The following is a 24,305-nucleotide window of genomic DNA, read 5'->3' on the forward strand; positions in this document are numbered from 1 at the left end:
ACAGTTTACCGTTAATCGTTTAAGATTTAATTTTACCGTGTCGGGGCGGTCCCCTAACGTCTCTGCGTCCGTCGTCGGAGGGAGAGTCGAGCGTTTCGGCGCGTTATCAAGGAAAGAGAAAGGACGTCTCTCCCTCCCCCCCCCCTGCCTTGCCCTCTTACTTATTATTAACGTTGCGAGAATTACGATGAAGAACGCAAACAGCCGGCTTAATGCCGTTATCTATTTCCAAATTTGGCATTCGATACATCGCGTCGCGAGATAATAAATAATAACTTATCTTTCTGAGTCACGCGCATTCAGCAGGGCATAACACAACGCACAAGCTGACTCATATTCTCCTCCTGCAATAATCGATTTATTTATGAGGAACCGCTCGGAATTATTTAGATCCTCCGCGAGGACCGTACGAGTTTCGGGAAAAGAAGCTAGACGAGGGGAGCAGGGGAGGGGGGGGGGTAACTTCATTACTAAAATGTGAGCCGTGTACCAACCAACCGACAAGGTGTACCCCGGCTTGACTATACTTTATTTATAACGCCGTTATATTAGCTGCAGTCTCGCAATTACGTATTTATGTCGCACAGCCTCGCGAGTGCATATTTTAACGTACACGGCTGTGCGAGAGGAGCCCGCCGCGTAAATTTATAACGCTAATCGATATTTAGAGATCTATATTTTCCGTTTGTTAAGGCGCTTCCGCGAGTGCTCCGCCGCTCGTTACATACGCCGTAAAGTTTTCGATCTGACACTTAACGACGCACTCGCGCGCGTCACTTAACGCCCGGGCTTCGCGAGTTCGCGGCTGAAGCTGCGCGCGTAGATAATCGTAATACACGAGCAGCAACGGTACACGTCCGCTCGCGCACACGTTTTACCCGGGTCGGTCACGTATTACGCATTCTTTGACGTTTAACGCGCGAAACAACGTGTGCGGCGCGATCTTCATTAATTAAATTCGTCGCGCGTCATTCAGCGAGTGCGTCGAACGATAATGCGCGGGACGGGTTAGAGAAGGGGAGGGGGAGAAGGAGAAGAGGGGGGAGGACGACGCGCGACTGTCCGCGTTCTGCTTTTCGATGCGCTCCGACTATTTCATCGGCGCTTCTCCTTCGAGAAGCATCCCGCGTCCCTTTCTCCCTCTTCCTTACCTTACCTTCCCTCCCTCCGTGCCACCCCTCTGCCGTCTCTTTAATAATACCGTGTATGCAGTCGGCGGAATTATGCGCCTGGGAATATAAAAAAATGCGGCACCGCGCTCCGAGCACCGCGCCAGACACACTTTGCATACCGTCGAGAATTCAGCTCTCGTTTCTAACGTTATATTATCCCATAAAGCGTGGTGTGTGGTGCATTATGCGCACGCACGCACGCGCGCGCGCGCACGCACACACACACGAAAGTCGCGCATGCAATCCGACACCCCGGCTAAAGAGGGCCCCGGCTAATGGCCATCATAAACAATGACTTCGCGCGCGCCGATTGGGTTAAGGGAGCGCATTTCCGGTGTTTGTACGTAACGTCGCGTCGGGGCAGTGGCCCGAAGATTGGAGCCAAGGAGAGCCTAGCAAAGGGTTGACCCGACCGCAAGAGCGCCTCGGTATCGATCCCCACGATACCAAACGGAGCACAGTACCGTTTGTTTTTCCTCATAATAATACGTATATCGGCCTGCCCCTTCATCCCCCCTCCCCCCCGGTGTGCCGAGACACGTAAGTCTCGAGAAACGCCTTTTGAGTGTTTCGCTGAATGTTTGCGTCTCCGCCGAGTTTGATCTTAATAATAGGCAAATAGACAGTCGAACACTTCCCGAAGGTAAGTCGGTATCGAGGCGACCGTCGCCGCTCTCGCGCAGCTACGGGAAATTTAATTCGAGAGAGTTAATTGCCATTGAGGCTCGCTTTATTTTTTTTCGCACGCTCAAAAGGCCTCGTTACATCCCCTGCTATGTGTCAACGGAACGGCGGGGAAAAAGGGGGCGGGGAGAGGGGATCTCTTTACTTTGTAATAACGCTCTATTCACGGTCGTGTAATCGCTCGAGTGGAATGATCGATACGCGAGAGTCAATAAGAATCTAATTAACGTGGCGATACGTTCACATTGGAACAGAAGCGCGTCTCCAAGTTCCGTTCGTTATCTCGTATGCCCAGGCTCGATCCCCGGGCGTTTCCCACGCGAGAAACGTACTGTTCGTTCCACTTGGGATTTTCGTAAATACTGATTTGCGTTTCGTAATGCGCCCGGTAAAACTCTCCGGGGCCGCGATTATCGTCGCGTTGCGGGTGAAAATATTTACATTTTCCTAATCGCGATGTCGCCAAGACGCGCGATAACGACGAGCGCGATGATCGACGCCCTCACGGCGCACAGCACGACACAACACACACCGCACGAAAACGAAATTCGTTGCTCGATAAAGCTGGAATAATTTACGACGACACGCACACCACACATGCACACGGCTCCGCCGTTAACCGGGCGATTTCCGTTTCGTAATCCGAGAATTACGAGAAACGTTCAAGTGGAGCGTTAGCTTCCGCCCAAAGAGCTTTCTCTCTCTCTCTCTCTCTCTCTCTCTCTCTCTCTCTCTCTCTTGGGTTTCTTCCATTTCTCGGATAAGAGATCAGAAGCGTATCAGTCCCTCCCTCCCTCCCTCTCTCTCTTTCTCTCTCCAAACCTTCTTCCCTTATCTGTATTTTTTTGTCTACCTCTCCTTGTTCTTCTTTTTCCCGAAAGAAGATATATTACACGAGTCGCAGTACACTCATTAATATCAACTTTAAGTAAATTTCATGTAACGCATTCCGCGGAGGAGACCGCGTTATAATAATAAATAATAATAATAATAATAATAATAATAATTTACGGCCGTGAAAAGTGATAAATTGAATGTCAATAAAAACCACGGGGACGGGTCTCATTAGCGAATTTTGCATAAGAAAAGCCGTCTGAATTGAGACGATGTCATCGGGGGAGGAGGGGGGGACACTGTTTTTCCCCCCGCGTGAATTGGTACGCGCTTTTACTTTGCGCTTCTTTCTTTCACGTGCGATAATCTTCCCGGATCAAACTAGCGCACGGCCCACTTGCACACACACACACACACACACACGCACACGCGCACACACACACAGCAGACACATGCATCCGCGCGATTATACTTTGGCGGGCCCGGGGCATCTGGCGCGCGCGGAACAACATCCATCACCTCTAGCTTTCTGGCGCTTTCGGAGCAATTAATCACGCGGCCATTGTTCGGCGCGACCCTCAACCCCCTCACGGGCCGTCGCGCGGGCTCGTGATAACGCGCTATCGCGATCCAAGGGTGCGTCGCGCGCGGAGACGCGTGTGTATAAATATGTGTCGATAGTATCGCGTTAGAGTTCACTTTTCGCGCGATCGATCGCGCGGTAACTACCACCCTCCCCCTCGCTGTAACGCGCCGCGCCCGTTATTCCCTCGTCAATTATTTATCACGTTTTCGAAGCGTGAATCCGCAGCGATTCGTAGCTTTTCGCTCGCAGCGACACGACGCTGGGCACTCACCGGGACGATGTATGTGTGTGTGTGTGTGTCCGAGGTCCGTGCGTCTTGCGACCGCGGATAATTTTAACGCGCTCCTCACACACGGAATTCACTTAACGCACGGCGTGTAACGCGTTACGCCGTGAAACGTGCACCGTTGTGCACGTGCAACTACCACGTGGGATTCGATATTGGCCTCTCAACAGCGGAGAAGAGAAAGGGGAGGGTGGAGGAAACGTTTTCCTCCATCCTCCCGGCAGCCTGCATTCACGACGTTTACCCGGGGCAAACGTTCGACAGCCACGTGTAAACATGCAAATTGTGTAACTGCCGGCGCGCGTGCACAGGCCGGGTTTATAAATTTATACGAGCCCACATAGAGGTCGAAGATGGTTAAATTATATTCGCGTCCGTTGGCTACGACCCGGGAGCGTAAAGTCGGGTTTTGTTACAAAATCGCGCTGTGTTAATGATTCAAGCCAGCACGATTAATGCGACGCGGAATATCAAATTATAATGTAATATTGAGTCATATTGCGACGCAATTTTCATGGTAACGAGAGAGAGAGAGATATTTTCAAAGGTTTTTTTTATCATCATTAATTCGACGTTAAGAAATGTATTTGTTAACGTTTATCATAAACTTTAAAATTCACTTTAAATTATGCTGTATTTCTGTTATGCCTCAACATGATTTTGATTTCATTAATAATAAAAAATTTAATAAAAATTCTTTTTAGATAACTACTTTTCAGATAATAATCTAGTTGGTTGTTCCTTGTAGAGAGATTCAGCCTATTAAATTTCTCGCAATTTGATTATTTGTATACTACTTTCATAAACATTTCTGACAGCACATATTCATTGTAAATATAACTATATTTATAATTATAAAAAAATTACAACTATTAGCAAACAGTAATTTTGTATTGAGTCGAGAAACAGCGGCCGCGCGATAATAATGCCGCCAAAACTCTTCCACTGTCTGAAAGATTCCCATGGGAATTTTACTCACAGGTGTCCCGCGCAATATACGTCAATCTTGCGCGTAAACACGTTTATCGATTCGCGATTAATCGGCCGCCGTACGCTCAATTAACTTTACGTTGTACGGCCACAACGGTTTTACGCATCGTGGCAAAACACGGCTTTGACGTTTCGACGATCTGCCTCTGAAGGGATATCGCGATAGGCCTGGCCGAGTGCTGTAGGTCCTCGATTTCAGAGCACCGGGTTAACAAAACTATACGATTGTTTTACGTCTGGACGACCCGTCCAATTATAGAAGTCCGCTGCATGTGAACTCAAACGTGGCGTAGACTCGTAGTACACGATTGTACACGAGCGTCGTGCGCGGCGAGCCAAATGGGTTTTCCGAGCTCACCTGAGAACACACATCGGCATTCATGTTTACGCCCGCGAGTCTCCGGGCCGTTTTTGTGAAAAAAGTTTCCAATCGGGCGGGAGCGACGCCCGTCACGTCGAGCGTGCGAATTTAATGAAGCTTAATGAAAGCCGAGTGTTTTGTAATAAAATGTTATTGGATCCTACGCGCGTATAAACGCTGCACGCGCGCGGCTCGTATTAATGAGCGAAAAAGTGTTTATCACGGGTGACATACGACGAAAAGACGTCATCGCGTTAGTATCACGACGCAAGGCACCTGTATGCACCTGTGGATTGCATAATTTTCGCTGCTTATTCGCGTCACGCGCTTATATGCATTTATCGCGCAATGCATTATCAGATACATTTTATGTTTTTCCACACGTGCGCAAGATAGCATTGTGTTATCGTTCGCGTCGCGTCGCCTCGTGCACGTTGGCGACGCGACGGCTCGATAAATAGCACCGGTTAATATAATTTTTAACCATCGCGCGCTCGACCGTTATCTCGAGCGCCTATTTATCTCTCGTTCGTGGCGCAGGTTTTTTTTTTATATTTTCATCCCGATTTCGTTGCAATTCGCGAGCACGTTCAGCCTCGGCCGGGCGGAACAGGCGAAATTCGATCGGAAACGATCGACGTTGATCGTTTCGTTATGTATACCGTACGTCTCTCCTCCACGCTCGCGTGACGTGTCGTCACGTGAACGAAGACGCGCGTAAAATGTATATACTACGTGAACGTATATTGGTAATCGGGCTAATCGCCAAAAAAAAAAAAAAAAAAAACCCGAGCGCGTGCGAGACGGGCGGTCCTTGGAAAATCGTACGTGTCGACAGGGAGTTAAAATTATCGTGACCCGTGATTACCATCAACGTAGCCCGTTATTTCAGAAATAAGTCTAGAGATCGCAGACGCGGATTCCCGCCGGCCACGCGGAATGCTATAATTCCCAAGGCTGTGCACGAATAAAAGAGAAAAAAAAATTATACAGACTTAGATAAAAGCGGTAACGATAACGTACTTTCATTCATGTTGGACGGTCGCGAAAGAAAACGCAGTAAACCTCATGACCTTTATGACTCACCGAGAACAGTCTCCGCGACGTCTTCCTGAAGTACGAGGACACGTTATGGCACTTCTTGCAGGCCATCGGATAGACGGGGGGTCTTGGGTTGCAGCGCGAAAAATCTCTCTCGTCGGGAGCCGCTGACTCTTACGCCTCACTCATCCTTATGGGAGCTCGTGCACTCTCGTTACACCCTCGCGAGATCGTTCTCTCTCTCTCTCTCTCTCTCTCGACGACCGACGACCGTGGGTCTCGAAAGCGCGTGGACGACGCGACACACGCCGGCGGCTATCTAAGACGTCCGAGGGATTGAGAAATTTTCACGAGAAAGAGCGTAAACACACGGAACACACTCCGACACACGCGCTCTGGCCGGAATCCAATTTGTAAAATAGGGACGTCACGGGGACGCGCGTGACGCGCGGTCGGATTCTCGCGCGAATTCAATCTCCCGAGCCGGTGGTGGTGTCGCGGCAGCTCGCCGCCGTGCATCCAACATATTCTTGCACTATCGTCAAACTAAGCGCCGTCATCGACGGCGAACTGATAGACCGGTTGCGGTAGACCGGCCGGCAATTAAATATGCCGCTGGATAGGAAGTTTCGGCTACGTCATCGCGCGCAAACGTCGGACTTACACGTCACACGTTTCCGTCACATTTTTATCGCCCCCGATTGTCACGGACAACACAATGGGACGTAAAAGTCCCACAGTCGCCGCAGCGCCGCATATACCGCCGCGGATTTATGATCCCGGGAACGTTCGGCGGAACGACGTTCGGGAATTCTTAATGTAACGATCCAATCGATTCCTTCGATAATAACGGCGCGGAAACACTTTTAATGGCGTCTTTTATTTTTACAATAGCAATACCAACAACAAATAGCAATAAAAATAATTCTAATAACAAATTTAAGAATCGTGGTAAATTTGCGAAAATATTTCGACAAAAAAAAATAGAAGAATCAAGTTGTTTACGGTCAAAACAAGTCCCGTGCTATAAAAAACATTTTATATTTAAAACCGGTCCTTGTTAAAATTTTTGTGTTGTATTTTTAACACGTCCAAGTGTTAAATTCAACATACACATGTTAATGCTTTTTCAATCAAACTCATATTGTTAACGTCGAAAATAACACAATTCGCTTTCAAATTGTGTTACATCTTTAGCGTCAATCTTTTACATATAATAATTGATTAATTACTTTTCAACATATTTGTTTTGTGTTAAATTCAACTCAAAATTTTTGACCGCGTCTAATAATATTCTCATGTCAATTATATATGTACGTTTTCCCGTTCCACGAACTGCTCGTCAACCATATCGTGGGTGTTGAAACGCAGTCCTAAGGCCGAAGCTTTTGTAACAACTTCAGGTCGATCCCCCGTTTGATTGCTTATCGATAGATCCGCCGTTGCGTACGTATCGCATCGCGATGCAATTATGCGTACGCGATTACGATGCACCGTGCGACTCGCGGTCGCTCCCGATTGTTCGTAGGTGACGATATCCGCGTCACGCGGCCGTCGTGACGAAAGCGCACGTCAAGTGGTTCACGTCAAGCGCTTCGGCTTCCTCCCACGAGCGTGCAACGCGAGAGCGTCCTTATCGCTTCTCGATTGACGCCTTCCCCGTGGGTGGATAGACGTAGGTGCCGATGGCTCCTGACAAGAAGGGCAGCGGCAAACGCGTCACGCCGATAAGGAGAATTAAGGATGGGGAGGGATCGATTTATTGCTCTGGAGCGTCGACGGTACACAGGGAGTAAAGTAAGTGAAGCAAACGTGCGCGCAGCTGTAGAACGCTAGACTACTACGGTCTCGAATAGCGAAGCGGAAGGAGGTAAAAAAGAAGAATGAGATAATAAACGGCGTAAGAAAATAAATATAATACGGTTGTACAGATTAACCACAAACTTACACGATGCTACAAAATGTTTCAGGGATTACGCCGTTAAAAAATTCCGTGACTTGTTTACCGAAAATTAAGATTAGATATGTCAACGTTTCAAAACATCAGAGAGATATCTGCTATGATAACATAAGCACTTTCAAAAGGTGGTATCCCCAAATTGGCTCGAATGGTTTAATAACGCCGGATCACGTAGCAGAGAAAGAAAGAGAGAGAGAAAGAGTATGTGTGTGTGTGTGTGTATTTGTATTTGTTATGCTCGGAAGTAAAACCGCGCACGTTTACTTTGGTATCAGAAAATTCCATTAGCTTCCTGAATATTTCCGGCGGTGGAAACCGCGTAACGCAGGAACGTCGTTTTTCACGAGGCAGTTTGCTGCTTGAGATGAAATTGTGGGCGGACAGATAGGATTCGATTATGCCGGCAACGTGCCTACGACGTTGTTGGATAATGTCGCGGGAGGAGAAAATAAAATCTGTGACGTCAGCCCGCGCCCCGATACAATCGATGCGAAACTTTGTTGCAAGCTCTTGCCCTTCCTCGCATGTTAAGCGTAAGCGGACCTCAGTGTGATCTCTAATTTCGCGTGGCGATTAGAAAAATATGCGCTTTTGTCTCTTGGTACATGAGAAAAGTGCAAGGGAGTAGCAGCCTCGGGTTCTTGACTCCTCGCGTCATCGTCGAAGCCGAAGAGACGAGATATCGCCTGCGAAAACAGGATGTTATTCGCCTTTGAAAGCGGAGAGATGCACCGACTCTCTCTCTCTCTCTTTCTCTTTCTCTTTCTCTCTCGGAAATCGCCAATTGAAAAATAAACAGGCACCTATCGCGCGCGGCTATCTCAGCAGTGGAAAACTCCCCGCGTTCTCCGTGCGTTATCACAGTTGATTCCGGCCGATCGGTCGGTCATTCCGATTATAAGACGCTCCAATTAGTTTTCTTGTTTGCGATCTCCCCACTCTCTCTCTCTCTCTCTCTCTCTCTCTCTCTCTCTCTCTCTCTCTCTCTCTCTCTCTCGGGCGGACGAATTCGCGGATCGGCGTTCGACAGCGCGCAGATGCGGAATAGATTAGACATATTAGAGAAACTCGCTTGAGAAACTGTTCGTTGCGATATATCGAGTTTCAGTTTTAGAATTAAAAGTCATTCTCACGAATTTCTAATGTATTCAAGGAATGCCTCTAATTAGACACTAAAAAAAAAAAAAACACTTGAGTTTACTTCAAATTTAAATAAAATTGTTAATATGAATAAAGATGAGTTAATCTAAAGTTATGTAATAATAATATAAAGTTATATGCGACGTAATCGAATAATACGGCTATTGAAATGTTCAGGTCGCACATAATCGAACGTGAAAGTCGAGATTAAAATGCTAATTGACGGGGACACGTAAGTACAAGCGCGCGCGCGCGCGAAAAAGTAGCCTTACTATATAATAGAATAAAAATTAAATTGTGCGCTGATATATTATGAAATAGTGTCGAGCGATGTGTTGCAACATTTAATCAACGCGCCACATTATTTGCGCACGTACGTGGGATATTGAATGCGGCCTGAAAATTGCCGCGTTACGCTGCAAAATCCGGCAAACCGGCGCAACAAAGTCGCGCGATCGGAGTCGCGTAAAATTGAAAATTAATTAACAATCTTACCGCGCGCCCCGTTCAAAGCGTGGCAAGAAGTCCCGGCAAGGGGCCCCGATGGGAAAAAAAACCGTCCGGTTACGGTGCATCATGCCGGGTTTGCAATTTTGCTGGAGGGATATAGGATAAAAAGGCGGGGTGCAGCGACTCGCGCGCAAGTCCCCCGTCCGTTCGGTGGACTTTCTTTTCCAGAGTTTCTTGCGCGCATAATTAAATTTCTCACGGACTGCGAATCGACTGCGAACAAAGCCTCAGCGAACTCGCGAACCCGCGAAGGGGACGCGGCGGAATATCGAGGAGTAAGAGGGAGGGAAGGAAGGCTAGTGAAAAATCGCGCGGTATATAACCACACGGACGCGCGCGGTTCTCGAAGGAGAGAGAGGAAGAGAGAGAGAGAGAGAGAGAGAGATGGGGGTGGACGGAAAAGCCAGCTGGCGTTGTTGCGATCGTTCGGCGGGAAATTATGTGTCACCGTGTAGGAACGCGCGGCACGGCTTAGACGACAGATAAAGAGATAAGGCCTACTGGAAAATCTATTTCGTGTACTCGGTCCCTGGTGAGTCCGACGCGCTTTCGAAATGCCAGCCAGACAGCGATATTTCCTGGTCCGTATCATATAAAAGCTAACCGAGAGAAAAAGGGAGAAAGAGAGAGAGAGAGAAGGAGAGGGAGACATTCGATAAAATAATTATTTCGTGTATCATCGATTGCGTACCATTTCATACCAAAATACTCTCAGAAGTAAAAAACATTTTAATTATAGAAATAATTACATTAAAATAATTTATACAATTTCTATATTAATATCAATTTATATAATATTTGAAAATAATACGAAAGCTTCGAAAATCTAGAAAACGTTTGTTTTACTCAAATTTGATGTACGGACATGTGGTATCAAGAGCCATTTTTCAGTATCGATGAAACATCTTTATATCCATCAGAAAGTTTTTAACGAAACAGTTTAGGGTACGTGCTTATTGAACTTCTTCTTTTTAAAATAAGCCAAGAGGAATATTCTCCATTTATTTTTTTCTACTTACTTAAAATCGCTCCCCGCGTACAGTTAATATATAAAAGATAATTTAAAACATCGCCGACAAGGTTAAACGAGAAGAAGTTGAAAATTCGACAGCGGCAGAGGGCGATGCGTCATCCGGAAACAATTCGAGTAAAAGGAAACGAATGTATGACTTTCAATTTTCCTCGGTCGCGTGCGGGAAATATGGAGGCTCCCGCCGGTATAGAAATGTCAATCCTATAAGGAGCAACCCCGCCGATTACTGTCCCCCTTTCCCGCATATTAATGACGCCGTCGCGCCGCCGCCGTCGTGTGTTGTTGGCATCGGCTGCCGAACGGCATGAGTGTACCGCGGCGCGGTCGCTATATTTATCGCAGGAAAAGTCGTCTTGCCAAGTCGAGTAAGGTGTCGCGCGTGAGTATAGCAGCCGATGCACCACCAAGTCGCGAGTGTCGCCGGATAAATCCGGTTCGATGCCAGAGGACGACGACGCGGGGCGTAAACATAGCCGAGACAAACGCAAAGAGGAGAAGTCGTGTGTGACTTCCACAACTGCCCCGCGACGATTCGCGAACGCGAGATCGGATTAGCAATCCGTTTACGAATTAGCAATCCGCGGAGATGTCGAAGGGAGGCTGAAAATATCGGCGATTGATCCCGAGGAAGACTACGACGACGACGACGACGACGACGACGACGATGCCCCGAGAATATTTCTGGCGCTTGCGATCGCTCACGGTTGCGTCAATTCTCTCGTGTTATGCCCGCCAGACATAACACGAGAATTAATAACCATTAGTCAAGCCCGATGTTCCCTCGTATATATCGCCGCGAGTGATGCGGAATTGGAGTGGGCTCTTAAACTTTACGGTCAATGCGGCCCGCGTGTGTATATCCGTGTTATTGTGCCGGCGCGATAATATATGAAGCGCGTTTCTAGCGGCGATCTGAAAATAGACGGCGACAATGCATTAGCGAGCTAATAGCGGATTCTATTCATTCCAATTTCCGGTCCGTTTACGCGTGAGCGGCTCTGGATGACGCAAGCGGGCGACCGGGTCTCCGCGTGTGAATGGGACCTTAAAACGTATTCGTAGGTCCGGCGAGCAGAAGGGAGGGGTAGAAGGGAAGAGCAAAGATAGCATCGCGGGATATACAACTCGTCCGCGTTTAGTATCTTCGCGGTGCGAAGACTAAAAACGGAATTCATAGACTGATCTTATTCAAGATCCATCTTAAGTACGATCTTGAGACACGTCAATACTGTTATTTCATTGGTTAAGTAAGTCTTAAGTCTGCTCGTGGCTAGGACTTAAGACGATTCTTGAACTTAAGGCTTACTTGGTCTATGAATTTCGTCCTGAGAGAGTTAGATCTGCTATATCCGTCAGGTCTTTCCCGCAGGCTTCACGAGGACCGCGGCCCCTAAGGCACTCCCGTGACGTAACACGTCGCCGTAACGAGCGGATGAAGTCGGGCTTGGAGAACGACAGGGAATTGCGCTCGGCCAAATTTAAGCGGACTCTAGCAGTTATAGAGCAATTATAGGCAGACAGCCTCCTTTCGGCGAGGGACCCTCTCTCGCAGGAGCACCCTCCTCGAGCCCGTTAATCTTCTAAATATGACCCGTCCGATTTTCGAGTGGAAGTCGAAAAGAGGTCTCCGACGTTGAAGGTCTATTATCTCGTAACTAAAGTATTCTTAGTGTTTATATAATTAACGAATTATTCAAACACTATAAGCACCAGTATGCCTCGTTATATTATTTTATAAAATCACGCGTGTTATTTATGCGAGAGCAAACGCTGCAAAATTGTCTTTTACATTTCCGAGATCCAGGAGAAAGGAGACCTCCCATAGAGTTCTGTGAAGACTCTCCTTCGATATCGGCAAACTCGCGAGGAGCACTTCGCGGGCTGCGATTAGCGATTTCAATGAGGTTAACAACGTGGGCGCGCGATAATTAACTGAGAAATCGGGCGAAAGTCGGGAAAGCGCACGCTGTGTATGTGTGACCCGTCGCTCACCAGGTATCGGGATAATTTCGAGAGTCGAGAATACTCGGCGGCGATTTGTTTACTTCCGTTCCGGAACGAAAGCGTTCGGATATCGAGCTGCCATCGCACGAACCTAAGATCCTCGTACGAGCGGCAGATCCGTGCATGTGCGTGCGTGTGTGTGTTAAAATTATACGAGCGAGCGGATACCCTTTCGCGTCCGTCCGCGACTTCCCGTTTCCGTAAGGAAGGGAAATTCATGGAGAGACAACGGTAGAGGATGTGGCGAACCTTTCGGCGGAGAATTCCCGCATTTTCGATCCTCCCCCCCCCCCCCCCCCCCCGCCTCCGTGGTCCATCCCGGACTGAGACCTGTCGAATATACGGTGTCTTCGAATGGCATTCCACCGGTGGACCAAGTGGCGGTTAAATTAAACTCCGTCCTGTTGTCGGGCGACCGTTCCGAATGCGGGCGTGCAAAGTAGCAATTTTGCGGCGTATCGTGACGTCATCGAAGTCACGAGCAGATTCGAAAGGCAACATGCTTTCCTTATAACTTTCGAATTCGAACAAAATTCAATTTAACAAATGTGCCATGTTAAAGTTTGTGGTCTCCTACTTGTGTCGGTTGTTCGCTTTAAAATGTTCATTAATGTAATACAATAATAACTCGATTCCTGTATGTAGAAAATGAGCTCATTTGCGTGCTCTAATTAGCCCGCGTTCCGGAGTACTCGAGTCGCGGTAGCGGATTGGTAGGTTCGCACATTAATAATCCGTTATTATCCCCCTCACCCCCTTATCGTTTATTTTAATTTTGAAAAACCTCTCGGTGGTGCTGAGTTGAGTCTGTTCAATAACTTGAGAGGAAAATGACGCGAGACTTTTAGCAGTCGCGAGCGACAAAGTTAACAGTGATCGAAGCCCACGCAAGCTTTAGAAATAGCGTCCGAAAATCACTCCGATTATCAGAACACGCTAATTGTCTGTAACAACTGCGTCGCGTTGACGCCTAACTGAAATAAAAACTCCAATCCGTGATTAATCACTACATTAAGAAGAAAATATTGTTAATTTGACAAAATTTTCGAAACTATTATTAATAAATTAAAATCTTGTCAGTTCAAGAATTTGTGCATTTAACTTAAATACACAAATTTCAATTCAAGTATTTATATAGTTAATTAAAATGTATAAATACTTGAATAGACAAAATTTAATTTAGTTGGAAAATTTAGTCAAATTAACAACATTGTTTCTCAGTGTAGTTTTTCTTTTTTTTTTTCTTCAATTGTCATTTTCGCACCTTCTGGAAGCTTGTCCCTAACTCTCGACGAGTTTTGCACCGGATTCTTTACCTCCTTTCATTACTTTCTTACCTTTCTGTTTTCTATATTCTAATTTCACGAGAATCTAAAATCTCATTTTCACGTACAAAGAAAGAAAGACTCTCCATTCCTTTCGCTTTCTCTGAGTGAATCCGGCACCTCGTTCGAACCGACGATTCTCACTCGAAAACGAAGATGCCACGACTGAAAAATCATCGTTTATTTTTACGATTAACCTTTGGAAATCTAACTGGCACGTGGACTTAATTTTCGATTACCTACAATCCAGAGATATTTCGAATCAGCTGTGTCGCTGACAACTCATATTTTACTTTTTAGAGAATATAATATTTTATTTATGGCACATATTTTTTCATTTTATTATGCATTTTTTATTTTTTAGCCATTTATCCTCATGTCTCGAAATATTTTGGAAAGTCAGCTCGATGTCGATGAAAGATATCTACGTTTACATTTCATAATGAGAAATCGCGCGTGAGACGAGTCGCCTACTCAATTTCGTATCATCGTGTTGTCAAACTCGCTTCCATGAAAAACAGTGAATATTCGCGGGAAATTTGGAGCAGATTCTTCGGTCTTTGCGACGCATAGGTGCCTAGGAGATGCAGGTAACGCCGCAGGAGCGAACAAAGTGGCACCCGTGAACGAAGTAGCACCCGCGCCTCTTTTCCTCCTCTCAAGAAGATTCTCGACAAATGCCGACCGTAATAAATACGCGCTCGCTCCTTTTTCCCCTGCGGAATCCTCAGCCTCCCTTTTCCCTTCGCCCTCTCTCTCTCTCTCTCTCTGTTTCTCTCTTTATCGCTCTCTTTCTCCCGCGGGCGGGCGCGTTCGTCAACCTCGCAATTTCTACCACCTCTCGCTGCATGTGCTCGCTGCCGGGCTATTTTCCACTCGTCACGTCATCTGGCTGCTGCACGCGTCAGGGGAGACGCGTGTGGTGCAACCAACAATGTCCGCACAGGAACCAGTATACATACCGCCATACAGTCGGCGACAGTACAGTCAGATGGTCGTTCACCACGAGGACTCCACTACGTAGTACGTACGTTTATACGGAGAGCCCGTAAGCCACATCCGGTACACGGTGCATTTCTGCTGCAGCGCCGTCGCTGCGTTCCCAGATAAATAATACCCGCATACGGTAGCCGCGCGCGCGCACGCTCGGCACTATTAGCGGTTTTCCCGTGGTGCGTCCAAACGCTCCGACAAATCAGCCTCGTTATATACGCGACGTCTCTTATTGGAACCCTATCCGCGGTCGGCGGCGGTCGGTTTTTCTGGTCCCCATACCTGATCGAGAAGACGATTGCACCAGCGGTGCATTAAAACCGCCGCGGTTTATATCGATACTTATACCCGTACGCGATCCGCGACGTGCTATGAGGCGCAAGTACGACGCGCGCGCTCCGACCGTGACGAAATTTGCCAAATTGAGCAATCCGCAAGTCAATTTTCCTCTTCACGTTTTCAGAAGCTTCGCTCCCTTGGTAAATTTCGATCAAATGCGTAGACGAGTTCCCGGTCTCGGTCTAAGGATAGACAACAAATAGATAAATCTGTCGTCATTAATCCCCGAAATGTGATAATATGTACGTGAATTTTATGTACAAGCCCGAACACATGTGTTCTATTCCTTCCACCCTGATCCGCCCTAGTAAACGCCATTCCTGAACGTTGAGCTGTCACTCAGCCGGCCAACAGAGGGTCCAACTGTACCATGTGAAGATTTATAATGAAATTATTCGTATTTATAAAAGGATTATCTGTAAATATTTCGTCAATGAAAGTGTAAAGTGTACGTATCAATATCGCGTATTATTCAACAGCGTTTATCGCAGTCTAAGGTTAACTGAAAATGTCACCTATACCCGTAATCGCTTCGAGTTTGCAAGAAGTGTTGGCTCGTTCGCTCGCTCGCATTCTTTAGCCACGAAGAGATATAGACTTGGTTGCGCGGACAAGTTTTCCTTCCATTGTAGCGCGACGTTTCGCACTTGAGACGACAACGACGACGACGACGACGACGACGACAACGGCGGCGGCGGCGGGGCCGGAGTGTCGAACGGTATCGGGTCGCCGCCGCGGCGTCACCGTGGTAGAACGACAAATAATTAGCAGCGTTGTCGGGGAAGAGAGGAAAGCCAGCTCTCTGCATCGCTTATAGCGCGCGGCTCGCGTGGAATGCCTCGCGGGCCTTTTGCGGCATTCCCGGACAGTTATTCGAGGCCAACGTTCGAGAAGAGCGCGGGGCTATGGAGCAGCCGGGGGCCCAACGCAAAGTGCGCCGAGCGACGTTTCCGCTGAGCGGGGAAAATGACGACGACGACGACGACGACGACGACGACGAAGACGAGGACGAGGACGAGGACGAAGACGAGGACGAGGACGAGAACGAGGATGAAGGGAAATGGAGTTTGTTCGCAACGGAATTAGAGTTCCATCATCGCCGGTATTCAGCGGCGATATTCGATAGCTTTCTGACGCGCGTCTAATATGCGTGCTCGCCAAATAATAAGGTGCTAGGGTAAACGCCAATCAGCAGCCGGGGTAAAATCGCACCTTTCATGATACCGCGCACAGGTCCACCTCCGGCTCGGGGTCCTCTCCCTCTCCCTCTTTCTCTTTCTCTCTCTCTCTCTTTTCTTCGCCACTCCACTCCATCCACCCTGCCGTCAAAACGATCGCACCGGACGTGTAATCAAACGCGATGCCGACGTTGTGGGAATACATTTTTGCAAGGGGGTCTATCGCAGCAGTAAGGAGAGCACACTATGCGATACGAGCACGCGGATTGAGAGACTAGTCGTTAACTCGCGAAATTTTAATCAGCTCCTACGAGATTGTATGTTGATGAAAAAAATGACCACTGAATGGCTGCTGCAATGTGGGCACACAAAATAGCTTCTACTTTAAATTTAATCGATTTCGAGTTATAAAAAGCTGTGAGGATTACCTCCGCTTTTAATATAAATTTCATTTAAAGTTTAATCATGTCAACAAAAAGTATTTTATACGTATAATATTCACGCTTAGAAAGAATCTGCTCTTTAACGAAAGCACAATTAAGTACAATATTTTTTAATTACACATTTTAATTACATAAAGTATTGTTGAGCCAGTGATTTAGATTTTATTTTAGATCGAAATACAAACTTTGTGTTTTCCTGATCATTTTATTTGGGCAATTTTAGAAAAATTAAAAATATTAATATTTCGTCTAGAAGAATAAATACACCTGACAGTTGAACAAAAGTGATGTTGATCTTGAAGAAAAATTAAAATTATGCAAGTTAGAGTAACTGGAGACTCGGGGAAAAATATATTCGTTAGTACAGCTTGCTAGTTTAACATTTATAACTAAGCAAAAAATATTGAAACCAATTATAATTCAGTTATATTCATAACTTGATTCCTTATACTATCTACTTATAATTAATTATATAAATGTTAAATTTGCGTAGTGTACCAGTGTAGATAAATATCCGACACGCTACGACGTAGCGCGTTTGCCCGTTAGAAGCGAAAGATCGCGGAAGCGCGTGACGCCTTACACGTCCTAACGAATCGCGAGCGAGCCGGAAAAGTCCGGCGAGTGAAACAATAGAGTAGCGCAGATTGGTCGACACGAGCGACCGAAAATCCTGTATAAACAGCATCCGCCCGCGAGCATCAGGTCATTCCTGGTCATTCTGTACGTCCGACTCTTTGTAACCGAGCATTGTTAAATACATTCAATAAACTTTGTTGTGCTTTTCATCTGTCTTATCAACTTCTCCCCGTATTATTTGCATTTTTCGTTTTTGTGTGTTTCGGTTCCTTCCCCTACAGTAGCAACTCACCGCTTTGCTGTCTTCTTTCCCGTGCGGGGTATCATAGGGTTAAGTATTCCGTAATTTTTCTCGCGATAATTTTTTAACGTTGACTTGAGAGTCCAATTTACGAGCCAGCAATAATCAATAGAAATGTTGAGATAAAATCCACCCCTTTTTTTTTGCAACAGTGAATCAGATGACCGATTCACCGTTCGCGTTGTCCCACGTGGCCTCGATTCCCCGAAAGCGTTAGCTAGGCGATCGGCCTCGGCGCAATTGAATTCCTAGCAAACTCAAAGTGGCTTCGTTTGCGCCGTGGTAATTAGTACAGGCCGTCCCGCGCCGCCTCGGCCTTTGGCTCACACCTTTTCACACTTGCGCGCGCGGCCCCGAGCGGGTGCGCGTGCACCTGCGCCATAGCTGCACGACGCTAATTGACACGGATTGTTCCTCGAGGACAATGTTTTTCGAGACACTTATTGAAATTATTCCCCACCCCCCCTACGCGTGCGCGCGTGCACGCTGTAACGGATTCCGGCGGACGTAAACATGAAAATTTCATAGAGTTGCGAAAGATGCGCTCGGCGGCACAATTGAGCCGGTGATCGCTTCGTATTTAAACGCGTCACATATACTTTTCACGTATTACAATTATCCCCGTATCGCGCGTCGCTGCGACGTAGTAAACAGGAAACTTTCGAATTGCGAAAGACGTATGCGCGAATGACGAAGGAGGAAGTGCTCAGCGCGCGCGCGCATTATATCCTTTGTGTTTAAGTAGAGAGGAATCTGGAGCGGAAACGCAAAGAGCGAGGCAGAAAAGGAGGACAATACGACACCTGTTTTCGTTCCGATCCGGATGTGTCTCGTTTAAAACTCATTAGGCTCCTGATTGAGCCTCTAATATCAAACCTGTCCCGCCCGAAACGTTTTCCTCGAAGGAGGTCGAGTCGGCTTCTCAAACAGACGAAATATCGCGTACGTCATGCAGGACACTGTGTATACTACGAGACAAACGATCGCGCGCACCGGATTGCCCGGGATCGTTATATAAATATCCTCGCTACTCGCGACGCGACGTCGTGCTGAGACAGCAATCCTCTCTTTCTCTCTCTCTCTCTCTCTCTCTCTTTCGGAAGAGTGTCTCTTATAGGAGAGATTCTTATGCCGGCCACGTTATCTTTTCCCCTGCAGTTTACACGTATCGCTTCCTCTTCGCGAGCACGCTGCAACACCGAAGCAACACGAACGGCACGCGATGTGTCCCCTCCCCGCTTCCCCTCACCCCGTCGTGTGCTTTATCCTTCCGGTTCTAATATTCGCTCACGAGAGAGCATAATATTTTCTTTGTCTCGGCGAAAGACGATCTCGCACGACGGGCCCTCGCTATCCGACACGGATTCGAAAAGGAGTTCGTAGTTACCGCGAAAAGTCCCTCCTCCTCCGCTGATACAAAACCGAATGCCTAACTTCGCACTCGCTGTACCGCGCGCGAGGAAGCGGATTACGAGGCGGTTGTGGCATATCTCGCGCGGCTGCAACTCGCGCATTCCAGCGAGGATAAAGGAGAATATAGGCGCGCGCGCGCTCAAACGGCGATCCCCGATTCCGCTGACTACTCCCTGGTGTGTATGATATTCGTCCTTCGAGCTGGGCGACTCCCTTCTCTCCCTCCCGGTCGCGGCGGACTAAAGAACGCAGATGACATCGGTTCTCCTCCGCGGTTCTGCTTCGGCGGATATTTAAATGCAGTTACGGCGTTTACGTGCTTCCGCTGCTGCGGCGTCTCCGATTGCATCGGTATTTTCTCGAGGACGTTCCGCGTCACGACGATTTAAGCGCGAGGTAAGCGATTCCGCCGCGAGCGCGGCACGGTTTCGCCTTCCGCATACGCCGCGCGTTCTCAAATGCCGTCGCGTTCATCGCGGTTGGTTTTAGGTTGGTTCAGTGAATACGGTGCTCATTATACGAGCGCGCGCGCGTTTCTAATCCCAACGGTTTCCGCGACAATCCGGAGGCTGAATAGCCGCGGATAGGAGAGTTCTACCTGGCACGCGTTCCGCATGAGCGATCGACACGTGGACACGAGTATCGGATGTTTTTCCAAGGTTCTTTCACGTCGCACATTTCCCCCCTCCCCCCCCCCCCGCAATTTCGCGTGTAATTCAAATCGACTCTTACCGTCACGTAGGCGCAAACCCGAAGGAGAACTCTCCATTTTCATTTGTGTGAAACTCACGTTCTACTCACGGGGAGAAGGAGGAGAAGGAGGAGCGAGATCGAAAGTCGTCTACAAGTCGAACAATAGCTTCTTCTTCTTCTTCCTTTTTTTTCTCCGTATAGGAAACGTTTTAACCGCGTGTGCGACGCGCGGTTACTTACACGTTCCATGCGAGGAGCGACCGCTTGGACTCGATCGCCTTCGCAGCCGCCGTTTTCGCTGAGAATTCAGAGTCACTCGATATCACGCGCGTGGCTGACATTCAATCGCCGTCGCGGCGATTCCGAGTCCGCCGCCGCCGTCGCTCTCCGCTCTCTGTTTTCCCCGCGGACATTTCGGAGAAGAAGCCGACGACGGCAGCCCACCGTCCGAACTCGAACGTCCCCATTTGATCGCGTCGCTCGTACGCGAGACGTGACCTGCCCGAGTAATATCTGCCCGCCGCTCTTTTTCCCCCTCCCTCTCCTTCACGGAGAACAATCTTTCCTCGTTTCTCCCTGGTTTTAATCGCACGAGGAAAATGCCGAGGCGCCACGCGCGCGGCGCATTTAGCCCGTCCGTCGCCCGCCTGGCGCGCGCGCGCGCGCGCGGATGCGGTTTCGCATATCCGAACGCGCTGTTTTTCCTCGTGACGCCGCGGCGAATCTCGGTCAACGCTAACTCTCCAACGTTGGCGCGGGTGACACATGTCCCGCGCCATTAACCGCGTCATGGCCAACGCGGTTGTTATTCGTACTCGCTAATTTAAGGTACCCCCGAGGACCTCTTGCGAAACATCAGGCTTATTTATATCATAGAGGCACTTGCAGAAAACCCGACTAATATTATTTCGTATTTTCGCATTTACTTTCACACCAGCTGTACGTAGATACAAATACTTATTTTATATAATTCTTATACGCTTGGACTTTGCGCGTTATCTAAGATACGTTTACACGTACAACTTATCTCATCTTTATCTAGACAATTTAAAATTACTTAAGTGCAACATTGCGCGCGTATGACAAACGATTGAAATGCACGCTTGTTGAAATTTTCGAGTAAATTTATTATACTATTAAGATTAAAAACAATGGCTCGTCTCGTCAATTCCGATTTGTTAAATCCGTCCGTTTAACATCCACGCTCCCGCAACAAGAAGACACGTGTTTCGTACCGAAAATGCATTCAAGATGCTCGGGCAAGCGCGCCGCCGCTGTCTCTTCTCTCGGGAGGCAGGAACGCGAGGTTCGCTGCACTTGCCGCGCGCGAGCGCATATCTCGCGTGCACTTTCGTCATCGATGTGCCCTCCCCTCCCTCACACGCGAGAACCACGGTTTTGCTCGGAGCAAAAGCGAAGAAAACGCCTGGTATCCCGAGAATGCTGTCTAGGTAGGAGCGGCTCTTGCCAGCCAGGAGGACACGCGAGGATCCTCCTAGTCGAGAGGAGTTAGTCTCGCTTCGAGCTAGACTCGCGACTTGAGTTGCGGTAATTAATTCCGTAACGAAATGCCAATCAGCGGCTAACCAGCTGCGGACGCTGAAAATGTCAGTTTTCGAAAATGTTTAGAGGGTACAACGTCACACGCAGGATTGTGTCATCGATACAATGTTAACGTACATTTCCGCTCGCGTGTGTATATTTATGTTAATGTAATTTATGTAAAAAAAAAAAAAAAAAAAAAAAAAACTACGACTTCAGATTTATGTAAATCATTTGAGGTAACACACTAATTTTTTGGGAGATATGTAAGTCTGATAGTTTTCTTCAAAAGTCGTCCCGTGATAAAATCTTTTTGAAAGCGGAAATAAATAAGAACTACGACGGGAGAATTTCTTAAAATGAAAATCCATAATTCATAACAAAATCTTTTCGGCCCCCGCGTGCTCTTTACACAACGCGAAGTCCTACATTTGCGATTCCGAAACGAGTTGACGTAATCGATACAGCGGACTGTCAATCAAGCGAAATAAGTCCAAACGAGAAAATAACGAGGACAATGTTCGCGCGCGCGTGCGCGGATCTAAAATGACCGTAAATCAAATTGGGACCTAAATCGAAAGATGACTATTACGAGCGAACGATATCATTAATTGATACCGATAAGCATAATAAAATCGCTGAATTATCCTTTTCGCGCGACACGATGAATCATTAAACGTATCGATCGAGTCGCTCAATCGCGCGTCGCTAAATACATCGTAGCGAGTGATTGTTTATCAGCGAAGGCAGTTGGTAGACGCGCGGCTGCCGTCCGATTGCCACACATTGATGGATGATGATGGCAATGAAGTCGTTAAAGGTGCATACTCGTGGAGACGTGAGGAGGAGGAGGAGGAGGAGGAGGAGGAGGAGGAGGAGGAGGAGGAGGGAGGGGAGCCGTCTCTTGGAGTGCCGGGAAGTCAAGTCTCTCTCCGCGAGAGAAGTCCAAGTCGTTCGACTCCGGCCTTTGATCGCACGCGCACGCGGGTCCCGTCTTCGTTCCTCGCGACCCCGGCACCTTTAACACCGTCGGCGAAGTCGTTAGGCGCACTTACACTCCTTGGGCGAAACTTCGCGCCGTAAACCCCGCGGATTTTTGCGGCCGCGGTGCAAAACACGCAGCAACGGGACGCTAATCGACTTCGCGAGGGACTTCGAGCCGTGAGTTATCAATTAGCGGTCGGGGGAGCTTATTATTACCGACTTTCCCGTGGAAGGGGAGGTGGGGAGAGAAGAGAGAGAAAAAATTGCGCGCCGGAATCAACGCGGCGCGTTCATCAATTGAGCTATTAATCGATAATGATAGTAATAACGCCCGTTAAAAACGTTCTCTGCAGAGTTTATGATCGGCCGAACAAAGTGGCTTAAAACGCCCTCGCCGGGACGGTCCGTCCGTCCGTCGGTATCGCCGGCCATTACGGATGCACAATATCCAGCAATTTATATATTGATAGTTGATGATAGTAATAAAGCCGCTAGACTGCCCTAACCGTGCGCGCCTAGCGAGCGCGACGAGGAGGAGAAACACGGCCGGGGATCGGCACGGGAGATCGCGCGCCGCTATCGCGGGGCGCCCTTTGATCAGCGGGCATCGCACAATCTCGCGCAACAATGTAGAGATCCGCCCAAGTTTCCACGAATTTCGCGCATTGATATATGGCGGTGGTGAAGGAAATTGCTAGGTTCCCTCCTCGCCTCTACGTCCACCACGGGAGGGACCCCGCGCGCCGAGGATGGAGGCGCCAGGTAAATTTCGGCAGAAAATTAAGCGCGTCCCGCCGCCGAAAAGCGAAGTAGTAGGCAGCGAGGCGAGGCCGCGGTTTACCCGATCGAACTCTGATCGATCCGGATCGATAATGATAGTGATAAAGCCTCCTTTGGAATCCTCCTCGAGTTTAGGATGACGGCCATGTGGCGCGCCGGACGGAATCGAATATTAAATATCGTGTCGACGATCAAACCTATCGGGCACGTAACGAAGGATATGTAACAGTAGCGTTAAGACCCGTGGTATCGGTTGTCCACCGCGATTGTCGTCGCTATAAAATCCAGACGTCCTCCCCCGTAGCGATACATCTCACGTAAATATATATATATATTCGCGACAAGTTAATAACTCCGACCGCAGTTTATAATCCGCGGTCCAACTACAAATTCAAGACCGTAATTTAATTAAGTTTAAATCAATCGACACCGGCGATTAACTGACGCTCAACATTAACGAGGCTGTCGATAGCAGCGCCAGTTGATGACTCCGGAGAGTTCAGGAATTTCCGGCTTCGCGGACGAGCGCGATCCCTCGGCAACGAGAAATGAAACTTCGCAAGCGCGAAGTTCGAGACATGCCGAGCTGCCCCGTCGGTCGCGCGCGCAACGTGGAGAGACACGACCGTCACCGTTTGACGCATCGCCAGGTAATAACAGTAATAAGGTTGTAATAAAGTGCGTCGTCGGGTCAATGCGTGCGAGTCCTCCGGTCATTGTCGATGAGTGGTGGCATAAATCCTCGGCCGAGGAGCGTTCTTTTTTAACGACGATGCATGGCGACAGACCGTCGCTACCGACATATTGATCGGTAACGATCGCTAATAAAGCGGTTCGCTGGCGAAGAAGAAAAAGGAAGAATGTATCTCTCTGTAGCGAAACGCACGCGATTTGGATCATTGATTGTAATTGTCGTAATTAAACGATGATTGCTCGATCAATCTTGATCTTCGAGAAAAGATTACTTTGCGTCTTGGAATTTATTTAGAAGGATATGCGAAAATATACGAGTCTTGCAGCAGGAAACGAGAAGCGATTGAATCACCACGGAGACCATAAGGATTCCAAGTTCGCTCTACGTAGGAAGATAGGAGGCGGCAAAGAGTCGTCGTGCGCGACAAGAACCCGATAAGA

The 24,305-nt window shown here is 48.0% G+C and overlaps 1 protein-coding gene across 2 annotated transcripts in view; it reads right to left on the reverse strand.

Moving 5' to 3' along the window:
• Positions 1–24,305, reverse strand: part of LOC105829835 (3-phosphoinositide-dependent protein kinase 1) — a 343,579-nt gene that overhangs the window by 29,608 nt on the left and 289,666 nt on the right. The gene's annotated exons all lie outside the window — the stretch shown is intronic.

Source organism: Monomorium pharaonis, chromosome 1 (assembly GCF_013373865.1).
Source record: "Monomorium pharaonis isolate MP-MQ-018 chromosome 1, ASM1337386v2, whole genome shotgun sequence".
In the NCBI taxonomy this organism is placed as follows: domain Eukaryota; kingdom Metazoa; phylum Arthropoda; class Insecta; order Hymenoptera; family Formicidae; genus Monomorium; species Monomorium pharaonis.